This window comes from Macrobrachium rosenbergii, chromosome 2, assembly GCF_040412425.1.
Source record: "Macrobrachium rosenbergii isolate ZJJX-2024 chromosome 2, ASM4041242v1, whole genome shotgun sequence".
Taxonomy (NCBI): Eukaryota; Metazoa; Arthropoda; class Malacostraca; order Decapoda; family Palaemonidae; genus Macrobrachium; species Macrobrachium rosenbergii.
Window position 1 is genome coordinate 53,231,241 of NC_089742.1, and position 17,445 is coordinate 53,248,685.

Consider the following 17,445-nt stretch of genomic DNA (forward strand, 5'->3'; position numbering starts at 1 on the left):
GTTTGCAGTTAGCCGTCTCTCAGTGGACCTTTTTCAAGATCTTTCGTTTGCAGTTAGCCGTCTCCCAGTGGGCCTTTTTCAAGGTCTTTCATTTGCAGTTAGCCGTCTCAGTGGGTCTTTTTCAAGGTCTTTCGTTTGCAAGTTAACCGTCTTTCTGTGGACTTTTTTCAAGGTCTTTCGTTTGCAGTTAGCCGTCTCTCAGGGGACTTTTTTCAAGGTCTTTCGTTTGCAGTTAACCGTCTCTCAGTAAGCCGTTTTCAAGGTCTTCGATTTCCCATCTAACCGTCTCTCAATGGGCCTTTTTAAAGGTCTTTCGTTTGCCAGTCGACAGTTTCTCGTTGGGCCTTTTTCAAGGTCTTTCGTATGCCATCTAACTGTCTCTCACTGGGCCTTCTTCAAGGTCTTTCGCTCGCCAGTTAACCGTCTCTCAGTTGGCCTTTTTCAAGGTCTTTCATTTGCCAGCTAAAAGTCTCCTATTCATTTCTCAAAAACTTCCATTTGCCAGCTAAGTCTCTCATTATATATTTTTTCAAGGTCATGCTTCAAAAGTATACGAGTTAGTATGCACAACTAAAAAAAAAAGTGGATTTTTGTGTGGATATAAGCTGTAATAAAACTGCAAGGTCATTAATCATATCAGCATTGGAATTTTTGTAATTTGTCAAGGCGTACGTAGGCGGACGTGAGTGTAGGTGATATACCTTGTGTGTACCACGACCTCGTCAGGTAATGGGAACCTCCTCTTTTCCTCCATTCCGAAAGTGTATTTGTCTCTAACGTCCTTACTTTGCGTGACCAGGTACTCACCTGTATACATACTTAGGAGTTGTTCTGTCAAGCGATAAGTACAGAGAAATTCACCTGTAATTACGTGCGTTCTACTTACCTGCGCCATGATTTACACTGAGTTTTCTTTCTCATCTTTTTGCTGCAGGTCATTAACCTACGTTGGTGAATTTTTCTTTTTTTTCACAAAATTTCTTTGTCGTTCGCTTTTCCTTATTCGACTGGAGTATCTCGCTTTATTTACAAAAAAAAATGCAAGTGTCCGTTTATATGCAGCAAACCTTTTTTTTTTTCAATGAAGTTCATGTAGAGATTTATTCATCCTTTCTTTCCTCTTCCAAAAAAGAAATAATGCAACATTTCCCATTTATATAGAAAATAGCTTTTGCCATACAGCATGTTACTTACAGAATGCATGAATAGACCAGAGAGAGAGAGAGAGAGAGAGAGAGAGAGAATCTGTGATTTACAAAGTCAGCTTGAGTATTCGCAAATAAGGAGTCGAAAATATACATCACAGAAACAACCAAATAAAAGCAAGTAAAGGACAATGAACCTGGAATAATAATAATAATAATAATAATAATAATAATAATAATAATAATAAAAGAATTCATGATAATCCTGATGTAAGGCAAAGCGGTGCGTATTCATTTTTCAACGTCTTTCCCTTAAAAACTAAGCTGCTTGACATTCTAATAAAGATAAATATGACTTGCGCGTGAACGGTCGTAATAAATAATGGCATAGAAACTAAAATTATGATCTGAAATAGCATAATCAATTATTTCATATATCTGTGTTTATATGTATGCACTTGGAGACATTCATACACGCACATTATCGTTACACGTTATATATATATATATATATATATATATATATATATATATATATATATATATATATATATATATATATATATATATATATATATAAACACTCAAAAACATGCAAGTAAGAGCATTTATTTAGCTTTTAAGAGTACGGTCTGCCGTTACTTATCATATTAAAAAAAAAAGCCAAAAGAAACTGCGTTATTTTTCGTTTCGAGAATCGTAACTGGCGTGGGAGGGGAAGGGAACGAGAGAGAGAGAGAGAGAGAGAGGAAGGGAGAGGGTGTGGGAGGGGGAAGGAGGAGAGAAAGTGGGTAGGGGAGGGGTGGTCGTAGGGAAAGGGAGACAGAAAGAGAGAGCAGCCCCTTCCCTTTTGTTCTCATCTCTCGACTTCCCTTGGGGAAAGGCAGTGGCGCCCTTAGGGACAGACCCGCCCCTTTTAAGAGGTAAATATTGCAACAGAACTTAGCACTACGTTTTGACCCACGCGGCGGCTCCGCCTTCATTTTTACCTTCGGAAATGTTATTCTTTTCGTCTTATCTTCGGGACGCCGAGGAACAGACGCCTCTTCTTCTTCTTCTTCTTCTTCTCCTCTTCTCCTTCTTCTTCTTGTGCGAGGCATCTTCCTTGAATCTCTGTATGTTCATCAAACAAGCGTGATTTGTTTTCCAGAAATCCTCGTCTTCGTTGTGACTGAAAAATGTTTTTCTGTGTTGTTCAGTAATGTCCTTGACTGCTTTAGATGAATCATAGAGATATGTTAGCCATAAATGATTGAGATGCTAATGAACAGCATTCATTATTTTCTTCGCGCAAGAAAAATGATGATGTATAATGTTATTCTCTTTGTTTCCAAGTTCTCACATCACATAGGTGAGATCGGAGGCAGCAATTACGCTCACATTTTTTTTCTTACTCACTTTATAATGAGCTTCACGTATTATTATTATTATTATTATTGTTATTATTATTATTATTATTATTATTATTATTATTATTATTATTAAGTCATATATATATATATATATATATATATATATATATATATATATATATATATATATATATATATATATATATATATATATATATATATATATATATATATATATGTGTGTGTGTGTATATATACTGGAAGGAGAATTTCCTTATACAGTTATCAGTTATAATGACAGAGTGGTATTTATCATCTTGCGGCATGAATATTTGATATTTCTACGTTTTCTTCTGTTCGAAAGTCAATGCTCGGAAGAGAGAAGTTAAACACAGCACCGCAGTGTGTATTTTTCCGAGTAATTTCCTGACTGACGTTCTGTTAAAACACACTATAACTTATTCAGGGTGAGGGAGAGAGAGAGAGTACAGTGGATTACAATGCCTACTTCTTTGTGGAATGCGGGCCTGAAGGGTAATTCTCTGCCACAGGTAGGCTTATGAAGCGTGGATATAGACTAAGATTTTTATCTAAATACAAAGATGTGGTTTCTTAATAATAATGACAATGATGATGACGGTAGTAATAGTTGCACAGAGAATGATAATAATAATAATACGGGAAGTAATGACGGGTATTTATCGTAGTGTAGGTATCTACTTCGTTGCCTCCTGGGAAAGCATCATAAAAATCATCTCAGTCTTTACGATATGATTGAATTTACATCTATATTCGTTGCCCATTCTTTCATCACTTTCCACTAATTCTCAGAGTTTAGCGAACTGCAGTGTAAAAAAAAAAAAAATCCAGTCATATTTGAACGCTCGGAAATGGCTTCTGTGTTGCAGTCGGCCGTGTAACCGAAAATATCTTGAATAGCATTCAAACGTTACGTTTTCTTCTTATCAGCGTAACCCTTTGTCGGGGTCGCTGTTTTTAATGAGAATCATCCAGCTGTTTCCACCTTGAACTGCTCATTTCGAAACTGGTTTTGGTAAATGTTTTACGGGTGGATGCTGCCTTGCCAAACGCCCCCCCACCCCCACCCCCACTGTCCCACACACCCCCACCATCCTTCCAGCAAAATTAAATGGATTACAGAAAAGCATTTACGAAAAGGGTGACATATTAGGACAAAACAAAAAGCATGGGAAAGAGAAGTGATTGATAAGTCTGCACTGAAAATATATAAGGAATTAAGGAAGATATAAGAGAACAAACTTGGTACGATAACACCGAAAAAACTAGGTTAATTAAAAGAGTTAGACTGAACACGCTAGAGCTGAATAACAGGAAAAGATTAATGGGAAAAGAAAATGAATTGTTATGTTGTGAGAAGGTAACTGAAAGTCTATAGCATTTCTTACTTATCGCCCATTTACAACAGATTTAGATTCGTGTAGCAGCCATATCATGAAGATAAAAGAGGAGCTAATATCTTACTCTTCACAGATCTGCCAGAACGAATGTTTTTCTCCAGAGCGGGGGATGAGGCGATTAGTGTGATCTTAAGAGCAGACAACATGACTCCAAAGAAATATTAGCAGGGATCCCATCGAGAGGAGGCGATCTGCTGCCGGAGAAAGCAGGAAGAAGTGGAGATAGAGCTGCTTTCCTCTCCATTCTTGCAGTAACTGCTGTGACGTCCCAAGTTTCTATGAAAAAGGCTCATAAGCATCTGAGGGAGGAAGCCCAGCACCACGAAAATAGCAGAGGTTGTTGTAGAGGTCGTTCATGAACACATTCACCGTCTACCCCCTTGATCTGGCCACCACAAAAATGTACAAGTCCTAAATCAGTAATATCTGAAGTCTCGCCTAAGCGTCAGGACATCATACGAATGGATGTTAGAAAAACTGACGTCTCCTTTATGTTAAAATGTTACGGCAAGATTCTCAGTCGGATGTTGCCATGTGAAGAAAGAGGCTTCAGACGCCTTTGAATGGCTCACGAAAGTCTTCGTAGATGGGAGGCTCGCTGGGACAAATGGCTTCCACCTTGAACAAGAAATAAAAGCCCCATGGTAAAAAAAAAAAAAAAAAATACCCATCGCTCCCAGTGCCGTGAAGATTGCCCAGCTCTCTGACGACGAGTAGGTCTGTGTCACCGTGGACTTAGAGCAGACTAAGCCGTGTCCTTGTCTTTCAACAGTGCCTGCCTCCCACCCCACTCTTTTTGATGACCCCTGCCTGTCTGTGGATTAATGCAACTGATTACTGTGCAGAAATAATAAACAAGACAAGATCTGAAATTTGGTAAGTAAAAGTATTTTTTAACATACCCTTAACATACCCATTTTTTTTTCATGCTTTTCTCCCATTAATAATTATTTTTACGCGTTAATCATCATTATCTTCCTCATTAATCATTGCTCACAGGTTTGTTGGGATCAGTATTAGTATAATCCATGTTTATTGATATTTATTAGCTGTGTGGCAATATTAACCTTTTGGAAGTTTTTAAAGTTTTTGCATGAATGACTATAATCTTCTTCACTAATTATTATTCAGTTAAGATTATTACTATTAAAATACTCCATGATAAATTTATTTATGATTATTGATGTTTAATAACTGTATGAGAATATTTGAGCGAATTTTTTCATTATTATTATTATTATACAACATTTTAAAGCAACATACCATAGGTATTGTATACCATTAAAAACTTGATAGAACACATTTTAGTGCATAAATCACGCCCACACATTTTTTGCAAAAATTTTAAAACCAATCAACTTTTTCCCAAAATTGTTACATATACGTAATGTACATGAAATCAGCTTCGATAAAAAAAATTACAATCATAGCTTTATAAATAACTGGGTTATTGCGATTTGAAAGTCGTTGAATTTAAGTTATGATTTACTCAGCTTAAAGAAATGCCACATAGCATGTTTCTCGAACGATTGACTCACATACTTTCCATCCTAAAGATGTCAGTAAAGACAGGACTGTTTACAGCCACAATAAAGTGGGTAAATCTCTTTAATTCCATACTAACTCAGACAGCTGTTTTGTAAACTCATTCTTGTGTGCTTTGTGAGTGTTTACTGTTAGGTTCACAGATAGTGAGTTTTTATAATAGGTAAATGGAAGTGAGAATTTAAGGGGAAACAATTTTTCCGGTTGGTGGATGTATCTCTCTCTCTCTCTCTCTCTCTCTCTCTCTCTCTCTCTCTCTCTCTCTCTCTCTCTCCTTCTTCTTCTTCTGCTTCTTCTTCGTCTTCTTCTTCTTCTTCCTGACGTTCTTAAGAGTTACTAAGAATTTTCTTTAGCAAGTAAAGTCTTGAACTGTAATATCACGGTTGATAGATACCTATTCCTTCTCATCTCAGCCGGTGCCAGTATGTTCCCTCTCAGCAGGTCATCAGAATTAACTACATCTGGAAGCACTACATACTATTATCTTTCGGGCGCCGATATCTGTGATTGGCCATTTTAAATTGCATTAGTACGATTTTTGGGACTGCCGGGTTTAAATCTTATCAGTGCGACATCTGGTATTGCAAGTTTTAAATGGTATCAGTAGGATATTTGGGATTCCCTGGTTTTAAGTCTTATCAGCGCAACATCCAGGATTGCGTGTTTTAAATCATATCAATACGATACTTGGGATTGCCGGGTTTAAGTCTTATGAGTACAATATCTGTGCTCGCATGTATCAGATGGTATCAGCACGATATCTGAGATTGCCGGCTTTAAATCTTATCAGCGCAATGTCTGGGATTGCATGTTTAAATTATATCAGTATTAAATCATATCAGTACGACATTTGGGATATCGGGGTTCAATTCTTCTCGGTACGATATCTGGGATTGTCGGTTTTAAAGGGTATCAGTACGATATCTGGGGCTAGCCGGTTGAAATCTAATTACTGTATATATTACCCTGGCCACAATAAGGAACGTAGCTTTATTGTACTGATCATTTGTTCCATCTTCCATTCTAACTTCTTAAGTGTTTGCTAAAGACTGTTTACAAAATTGTGAGAGTTTATTATAATATAATTATCTTAATAGAAGAGATCGAGAAGGGTCTTTCAAAGCGTAGTTAAGAATGTACTTAAGTTCTGTATTTTAGCAAATGTACGAAGGAAAGAAATGCGAATAAAAAAAAAACCTTCGCATTCAAGCATCCGCTACACAGACATGCATGCAGGCTATAAAAACGGCAGCCTGACTCGGAGCTTAAGTACCTTCATGCTTCAGATAATGATGATGAAAGAGGGAAAGAGGACCCATAATTCAATTTTGGAAGCCTTCCAGCACTGCTCATTTTGACCACGTCTAATGATAATTTGTAGTCAAGGGGTTGTGGTCGATGGCTCTCCACGTAGGTAAACACAGGAAAGGGGGTGGGGGGGATGTCCATCCTCCCCTGTAAGTTGGAAACTGGGTTACCTTCTCCCTGGCCCCCCTCCCACCCACAGCCCAGCCCAGTGTGAAAGCGTGACATACTGATTACTTTCGGCTATCCGGGGAGATACATTTCTCAAGTTCGTGTCTCTAGTGTGTACGTGCTTCCAGCGTTCGTGTAATTTTCTTAATTTTATATTGCTCTGCGCATTCGTGTAATGGTTGCTGTTGCGAGTTTGCGTTAATGTACTTTGATAATATTTGAAAGGAACTTGTTCGATTTTCATTTATCTCTGGATTCATATTCCTGTTGTTTCGTTTATCAATTTCTTCCTGTAATCTTGTTCCGAATAACAATTCAATCACAATTATCATATATTAAAACTTTTTCAAAGTGATGCAGTTGTTATAATTTACAATTTTTTTCATTAGATTCCTCTTATACCGCAAAGTCCCTAAATGATCCTCAAGTGAATTTAGATATTCCTTTAGAGCCCTATCAAAGTACATTTGGTGCGAGGACTGTGTGTATTCGTGTATGCATGTACGGAATGTACACAATACCGTCAGATGTTCTTTTCCCAGACCCGTGTGTGTGTACGGGACTCAATCCTTATTGTTAGCTTTATAGCTCGCTGTCACGCTCATTACAGTCGTGAGCACATACGTCCCACTCATACACTTTACACACAGTCATCGACTCACATTCTCATTGTCTTTTTATTTCGCTCTCTCTCTCTCTTCTGGCAGATTACACCAATGATTCGCTTAATAGAAGGAAATCACGAAGTCCTTTTGTATGTTTTTTGGAGGAAGCTTTTAAGGAGGGTAGAGGGGGAGGGGGAGAGGGTGTAAAAGTTCTTGGGGGGTTGGGAAAAGATCTCTCCAGGAGTAGATGTGTTTTGATAATAATTATCGGTATGGTGGGAGTAGATGGAAATCAAAGAGAGAAACTTTTTTAATCTTAATTTATTTGTTTATTTTTTTTTAAATTCCTGTTTTGCAATATGTTGGAAATGATTGCAAATCAGAGAGAGAAACTTTAAGTGTTATTGTTACTTTTTTTTTATTTGTCAGTTTATTATTTTGGCATATTTACGCGGGACATAAAAGGTCTCCCATTCACATCTTCCGGAAATTGCCCATTTTTAAATGTTGCTGTACCTTTATTTTTCATTTTTGGTTATTTATGTATTTATTTATTTATCTTGATTATTTATGTGAAAGAAAAAAGCTCAATTCTCAGCTCTTGTAATTGCCTCTGGCCCGTTGACCTCTCCATGGTGTCATTGCATTCCAAAACAAATATGTATCCTTTATAATTCAACACATGGCCGTCCACGCCTTTGGATAAACTCCCGATACGAATCCCTCTCGCCTTTATCTACCTAAATTTATATTTATTTATTTATTTTGTACTTAGAAGAATCGTTTGAACATCCCTCATTGAAAACACCGACCCAGGTTAGGGATTAAGCCGAGAAGAAGAAGAAGTAGTTAAGAAATCCGTTTATAGCATGCTCGTTCAATATATCCGAGGCCGTAGTGAGTGGTGTCAGTCTCTGTGACAGCTTCCTAGGAGGGTCTGTTAAAAGGAATATGCCTTGGAGGTCACGTGATGCTTCGTGTTTTTCTCTCTCTCTCTCTCTCTCTCTCTCTCTCTCTCTCTCTCTCTCTCTCTCTCTCTCTCTCTCTCTCAGATATTCCATCTTATGCGTGTTTGATGGAGAAAGTTGATAGATGAATTTAATTGAAAACCAGATGACGGATACATGCAAGATCCCATTTGTCGCTCATCGAGTATGTATCTTTCCATAAGAGAGCTTTTCAGGTTGATATTTGTTCGGTGAAATCGGTAAAATAAGAAACGACTGTCATACACTTCACGTAACATTTCTCGGGGCCGAAGTCTTGCAAAATAAGTCCTTTTCGTACCTTTTACCAAAACTGTTTTTGATGTTTCCCGCTGTCGAGGTTTGGCTTTTATTTTTATTAGTTTTTTATGAGTTAATGTTTGTTGATGCTTGAGAATTCTACTCCGACTTTTGTGTTTCCTAGATTTGGTTAAGATGCTTCTGTATGTCTAGCAGTGTTCTGGGTATATAGTGCAAGCTAGTTATGTATAGGCTTTCAATCGCTATACTTTTTGCATGAATGTAAGTTGGCTAATGAGTTGTCTCTTTACTTACTGGAGAAATGCAGTGTATGAGACTAATTCAGGGGAATAAAAGCTAGAATTGCCAGAGTAAAAATTATTGATAAAGTTAACTGGGGTGAGATGTAAATGTTAATACACTCCAGACACTATATATATATATATATATATATATATATATATATATATATATATATATATATATATATATATATATATATATATATATATATATATATATACATGAAGACAACCACATGAAGGTGAAAATTAAAAGACCAGGTACCAAAGCGCTTTCGTGTATTGCGTACACTTCTTCTTTGTACCCTGAAGAAGTGTACGCATACACGAAAGCGCTTGGTACCTGGTCTTTAATTTTCACCTTTCATGTGGTTGTCTACGTATATATTTGTCACGTGCAGTTTGGTGACTTATTGCTGATATATATATATATATATATATATATATATATATATATATATATATATATATATATATATATATATATATATATTATAATTAGAACAATTTCAACATTACTTGTGGTCGTGTACATTATTCTCCTTTATGCCTTCGTTCCTTCAGATGTTAATAAATGAGCTTCCTACTGCTATTCACACTTAAACATTTCTACAAATTCACGAGGTGGATTCTCTCTCTCTTCTCTCTCTCTCTCTCTCTCTCTCTCTCTCTCTCTCTCTCTCTCTCTCTCTCTCTCTCTCTCTCATTTCTACAAATTCACGAGGTGAATTCTCTCTCTCTCTCTCTCTCTCTCTCTCTCTCTCTCTCTCTCTCTCTCTCTCTCTCTCTCTCTCTCTCTCTCTCTCTCCTCTCTGCGTCAAGCATGGAAACTCACAATATTTAAATTTTTGATAATGCCTAAGTCCAGAAAACCTCCATAACACTAGTCACTTCTTATTCCTGCACATGTACTCATTAGCAGCACGTCAACTTTTTATATTTTCCAGGTTCCCTTACACTAAGGCATACTGTCCCAAAGCCTCTTCTATACCTTTTCTACTCTGTCTTCCCTAAACATCAGAGTTAATCAAACACACAGGTGACAAAATATCTACAACACCTGAATTATCATGCATCATTTTTCATAAAGGTTTTTTTTTTTTTTTACAATTGCCTAGTTACGTGGACAGGAAATTAAAGAATTACTTTGGAGTAATTTTTTCCTTTACTTAATATAATTTGATTTGCACCAGTTAATGTTTTTATACTTTCAACTTAGGAAAAAGTTGCAACTGATGTTTACTTTTGCATTAGTAATTATTTGATAGGTGGAGACACCGCAATACCCAGAACATACATCATTGCGAATGTTTATTCTCACATACTTGCTGATATATACTGCACGTCGTTAGGTCGCTGATAAAAAGTTTGATTTAATGCATATATTTATGTCTCTTATGCGTGAACATAAGTCCCCCATTTTGCAAACCTAAATTGACTCAGAAGAAATTTATGTCGGAAATATACGGCGACATATTAATTTGTATTTTCTTGCATTGTTGTCAATAAATTTAATATTCATTGCACGAATAGTCAAGGTCTCCGGGAATCAAACGGATGTGGGTTGTTAATTATGCCAATATAACAACTAACTATTATTTTTTATTTTCTCATTTCTTTGCTCTTTTTAGAAACATCCGTCATCGTGAGTGATGTACACTCTTAAACATTTGTTTATGAATCGATTCTTTTATTTGCGTGCGCGCGCGCGCATGTGTTTGCGTGCAAGGTGGAAAGGGGGAGAGGCTGGCCAAAATAAGGTAGTTCGAGAGGATCCCAAACCCCCACCCCCCTGCTCCCTTCGTCGGACAGGTGATGTGTAGGGCCTTCACCTCAAACGTCACGTGTCCCATCAACAACTTAATTACGATTCTCGATGCTTAATTGGACAATTCCCTCGTCGCCGTAATGAACGGGTGACTTCGTCCCCGCCGTTGTTGCATTCTCCACCGACTTATATAAGTTTTGCTTTTGCGTAACCGCGCGGTGTAGATCCTCTCTCTCTCTCTCTCTCTCTCTCTCTCTCTCTCTCTCTCTCTCTCTCTCTCTCTCTCTCTTATTTATGTATGTCGTGATTTTGCTTTTATGTCTGAATACTTATTTAACCTCTTTTTATGTACTGTTGGGTACTTGCGTGTTGCTTATACTTCTAAAAAAGCTTACGGTGTAATAGACTGGGATTTTGTTTGTATATATATATATATATATATATATATATATATATAATATCATATAAATATATGTATATATATTATACATACATACATACATATATATATATATATATATATATATATATATATATATATATATATATATATATATATATGTAAATCATTCTTTCGTATACTTTCATATATCACTTTCTTGTGATCCACAGTGTCTCATCTTACTATTTTTGCATTTTCCCAATCCTTGTACTGTATATACTTATCCAGGCCTTTGTTAACTCGACTGCAAGATATGCGAAGTTCGTTTTTTAAGTTTTATTCTGATGGAAAATAAGCTACAACCACTTAAAACCACGCACGCATTTTGAGCTGAGACTTGAGCGCCCATTCGTTATTAACATAGCGCAGGAAATTTTAAACTATATCCTGTAATACTGATACTTTCGTGTTACATTTGCAACATATAAAAAAGTAACGGCATGTTCAGTACCTTCGCTTTAAAAATTTCATAGTTCAGTTCGGTTGTAAATTACGTGCTAAGTGTCTGTGGTCCCTTTTTCCTTTCTTAGAAATTCGGAGAAAGGCCAAAGCACTCGCCTAGACCCGGATTCTATATCGGTAATGGAAGCTTTACATTTGGAGAGATGAAATATTCTCGGCAGTTACGTTAGTATGAGTCATATTTATGCCGCTGTCGTGCGATGGCTGTTATTACGGGTAATTGCGCGTTATTTGCGATGCGAATTTAATGGACTGTGAAATTCGTGTGCTTGCTTTAACCCTCTCATAGCCAAGAGCAAATCGATTTTGCTTATATCTACCTTGTCCAAGTATTCTTATCATTATTAGTAGCACTGAAATAATAATAATAATAATAATAATAATAATAATAATAATAATAATAGCAGTAGAATTCTTGGTAGTGTCGGTAACAGTGATTAATATGATAATGAGGCAATTCATAGTAGTAGCAGTAGTAATGATGATACTAAGAGAGGTAGAATTCGTAGGAGGAACTGTAGTATTAGCAGCAATAGTAATATAAATATAATAATGGTAATAGAATAAAATGATTATAATAATAGAATACAATGATAATAATAATAATAATAATAATAATAATAATAATAATAATAATAATAATAATAATAATAATAATAATAATAATAGAATTCGTAGGAGTATCTTCAGTTTCGGCAATATCAAGCTTCTTTGTAAATTTTGAATTACAATTTTAATGCAGCAGCTATAAACATTAAATTTCAGTATGAATACTACAGCAACAATAAACAGAGTACAATATAAATACACCAACAATAAACAAACTTACTGTAAGAATATATAGTAACAATAATCATCAAATTATAATATGAATACAGCAACAATAATCCTTGAATTACAATATGAATTCAGTAACAATAAACATTAAATTACAATATGAATACTGCAACAATAAACATCAAATTATAGTATGAATACAGCAACAATGAACATGAAATTACAATATGAATACAGCAACAGTCTATCAGAATCAGGTTAGGACAATAAATACAAAAATAACCAAATTTTCCTTACATATTTTTATTCCCCACGGAAAGCACTGAGTCACACATCTCACTCACTCCCATCTCATCTCAATCACTCACTCACTCATTCTCACTCATTCACTCACACATCTCATCTCATGTCAGTCATCTCATCTCATCTCATCTCATCTCACTCACTCACTCACTCACTCACATCTCATCTCAGTCACTATTCACATACATTCACATCTCATCTCATGTCACTAGCTCATTCACTCTCACACATCTCATGTCACTCACACACATCTCATCTCATGCACTCATACACACACACATATCTCATCTCATCTCATCTCACTCACTCACATCTCGTCTCATCTCATCTTATTTCATTCACTCACTCACACATCTCATCTAACTCACTCACATCTCATCTAACTCACTCATACACACGCACACACACACACACACACACACACTCACATCCATCATCTCATCTCATCTCATCTCACTCACTCATTCACTGACATCTCATCTTATCTCATTCATTCACTCACTCACATCTCATCTTATTCACTCACTCACATCTCATCTAACTCACTCATACACACACAACACACACGTCTCACTCACATTCGCACATCTCGTCTCACTCTGGTTTGTTGGCTTAGGTCTTTTGAGACTCATCTCATTTGCGCGCGCGCGCGCGCTCCGTAGAGAGTATAGCCTGTTGTGGGAGAGATCAATTAGTTCACCTGAAATAGTCATTTGGTGGTTAACCTTGCACGTGGCGGGGAAGCACTGGATGGGAGGATCGTTGAGGATGATCATTGTTTTGCTCATTTTAACTTCCGCCCGTGGGGTAATTGCGGTTCATTATTGATCTCTCTCTCTCTCTCTCTCTCTCTCTCTCTCTCTCTCTCTCTCTCTCTCTCTCTCTCTCTCTCTCTCTCTCTCTTTTTCTGCTGCTTTTTTTATTTTCTCTCCTTTTCTCTCTGTGCTTTAGTAGGTTCCCTTCTGGGGTTTATTGTGGACAGAGTGCTTGCATTAACGATTATATACATACAGTACCTATGTCATATATTCAGATAACTGAATATATTTGTGTGCACACACATGAACATGCACATACATTATATATATATATATATATATATATATATATATATATATATATGTATGTATGTATGTATATATATATATGGGTGTGTGTATGTGTGTATATATATAGATGTGTAAGTATGTATATATACAGAAAGAGAGAGAGAGAGAGTTTATTCAGTAAAATGTAGGAAGTCTTAAATGCTAACAGACTTAGGTATCAGCAAGCGTTCGTAAATTTTACGTCCAAGGGTCATCACTTATTCAGTGTTTGACGTCAGTAAGCATTTTAATCGGGCGGTCAATTATTAAAGTGCTTGCGGGTTGGTATCCGGAAGTAGGACCCATGCTCAGTGAAGCTGAAATCATTCAACTAGTTAGTAAGTTCTGAAGAAAAGTTAAATTACTATTTAGTAAGTTCTGAAGAAAAGTTAAATTACTGCATTGTTATGCACTTTTTTTTACGTTGTAGTCTTGATAACTTTCTGGAAACTTGTTTGAAGGATAACTGTAAAGGAGTGTAAGTTTTATTGTTATTATTAGTTTTTTTTCGGCAACCGATATCGTTGACGCTTGATCGTTATTGGCTGTTCATTACTGCTCGCCACCTACCATTGGTTACAGTGATATCGGGTGTAGATATTTACCGTCAGCTTAAAAAAATTAGTCTTCTATTACATGCAATAGATATCTGCAGTAATCTGGCATGGTCTTACAAATGCTGAAGATAGTAAGATCAAAGCTACTAAACTAAATAGAAGTTGAATGCTGGATGTGCAATAATCATAACATGTAAAATTCTAGAAAGCTTAGGTACGGTGGCCAATATTCTCACTTCAGGTATTTGTCTCAGAGAGAAAAATGTGCATTGTGTCTTTGGTCTACGCTTCTCGTGTATACATTAGACTTTGAAATTATCTTTTATCACCATTCTACCATATTATTTTCTTATCTATAGTTTGAATTCTGGGTAGATTGTCGTAAACCAGTTGGACATCAGCAGATAACATTTTCAGTAATCCGTCTTTCACAATTTGTAAATGAAAGTTTGAATATATCAAGCAAAATATGTTAAATCTGAACCATCAACCATTAAAGAGAAAAGCAGCAATTAGACGCACGAATGAAAAAAGCAAAAAAAAAAAAAAAAAAAAAAAAAAAGCGCTCATAAGTCTTTCACGAGAAAAAAGCGCAAAAACTCTCTAACGTGAAAGTGGCTCTCGCGCGACGAGAGGCACCTTTTTCCGAAGCGTTGTTTGTCATCGCCGTCATGTAGAATTCACGAGGCGCCGTATCGCCGTCGTCATTTCCGCTGTCAGCATCCCGTCAGTGTTTTTTCTCTCTCTCTCTCTCTTATTGATGTTAATCAGGTGGTTGGGTGGGATCGGCATCAAGTCTCCATCCATGATTCAAGTCAGCCCATTACCAGGTGCATTATTTGGAACAGTTTAAGGCTGAAAGTCATCAGACGCGATGATACGTTTAGTAAGTGTTCGTATAAATATGTTTTTAAGTGGGTGTGTATTTACAGTACTTCATACATACGTACATACATTCTGATGAAATGTCATAAAAATGGCCATGATTAAGAGCTTTATTGATGGTATGAGAGTGAAACGAAGTTCAGCAGGAAGGACTGAAGCCTCTGTAAACCTAAGGTAAATCGTAGGTAACCAGTAAAGAAAACAGAAAAATTCGATCATACAAAAAAAAAAAAAAAAGGCGAAAATTTTAAGAAGAAAAAATCTACGGAGTTATCATACCATTGGCCCGTTGCAGATACCTTTAGTAATGCTTATGCCTACAGTGCGCCGCGTGAGGTGCAACGACGACACTGCCGTTTAGATTCAGTTGAATTTCTGTGTATACAATTCGTATTAACTCGTGGTCCTGCTGTGAATGATACAATCAATCACACGGTAGTTTTGTTTCCATGAACCAATTGATAAAACTTCTCTTGCGATGTTTGCCAAGTGTCATAAAGTTAGCTGGAATTATCCTGTTGTCTCATATTTGTTTTATTAATTAACATTTGTCTCGTAGGAGGGCTTTCCACATTTCACTTGGATTTTTAATTATATACGACTGCTTGTCCCTCTGACAATACACACACACACACACACACACACACATATATATATATATATATATATATATATATATATATATATATATATATATATATTGATAGATAGATAGGGAGATATAATGTATGTAAGCGTATGATTGGTTGCTAAATATCTTGCAGCCCTAAGTCCCACGTTAACTCGGCAGGTAAAGTTTTTCATTAAATTTTTAATATTCAGTATCCAAGTCTCATTTTTTAACTGCAAATTTTCCTATAATGTCGAAACATCTGGTCGTCAATGATCAGATCCCCTCTTCCACTTGACATAAACTTTGCATATTAAAACTCGGGTCATGGGCTCTGTCACTGGAATGTTCCCGGCTGTGTGGAATATCATTTGCATGTGTTATTACCTCCTGGGCCTTTTATATGATGTGACGGGCAAATCATTAGCTAAATAATGCTTGCTCATTAACTGTGGCGGACAGAAGGAAAAAAAAAAGGTGTCTGACCTTTCAACTTGAATTTACTCCTACCCTTATCTTCACTTATATCATAAGTTTGCGTATTTTAGCATCCTTTATGGGAGGTTACTGTTTACTTGTCTATATCATTGATTATAAAGTTAAAAACAAAAATTCCAATTTTCCCATCTCCGCAGAAGGGTAGTGTCGTCAGCGCTCCTCACGTGGTGCACTGTAGGCATTAAGTATGGTATTTCCAGCGTCCCTTCGGTCCCTGGCTGAACCCACTTTCAGGCCTTTACTTTATGTCCATTCCTGCTTCCTTTCTTTAACTTTGCTGTCCAGCTTCTCTGACTGTCACTTCTTAGTGTAATTCAGGGTTTTTTTTTCCCCGGTTCCACCTTTGGATCCTTGTACTTCATCTTTTTTTCCTGGATCTTTTTTTTTATCTTGCTGCCCAACTACTCTAAGTTCTTTTCACTGTCTTAAGCGCTGAATGGCTGAAAGCTGGCTCTGGCTGAAAGTGCCCCGTTGCTTGGCTTAGGAACCTAAATGTCATAAAATCAATCAACCAAGTCTTTCATTAAAAAAATCTGAAACGTTATCGCACTGAGATTAGAATCTACTTATTAAACCATGATACTTTTCCATATCCATATCAATGATATAAGTTGTTGGTACCCTCAGATGCAAGTTTATTGTGTAGCACCTGTCTTTTGTACTCTGCGTTATTCTTATGTAACGTTTAGATTTTGGTTCCTGCAAATGGATTTCAATTCCCTTCCATCTTGTGCGGTCATCTGCGACCTAACTACGTAGTGTTGTCACCTCCGAGTGTAATTGGAACTTCCTACACTAATATGCTTTACTAATCACCTCTAAAGTTTTCCACCCTCGTATTGCTAAGAATTTTTGGGATATTCTATTTCTGGGGGCTTCTAAACATTTAGGAAATCTCTTGATAAAACACCTGTGTTCCTGTATTCATACAGTGTGCTCTCACTGTGTTCGGAAGCGCTCTTGAG

General features: G+C 36.5%; 1 long non-coding RNA gene across 1 annotated transcript in view; it reads left to right on the plus strand.

The window, feature by feature from the left end:
- The window catches only part of LOC136846901 (uncharacterized), a 428,530-nt gene that overhangs the window by 384,355 nt on the left and 26,730 nt on the right, over positions 1-17,445 (plus strand). The window contains exon 7 of the long non-coding RNA XR_010855563.1: positions 4,010-4,812. This is a non-coding gene — a long non-coding RNA (uncharacterized lncRNA). The remainder of the gene's footprint in view (positions 1-4,009; positions 4,813-17,445) is intronic.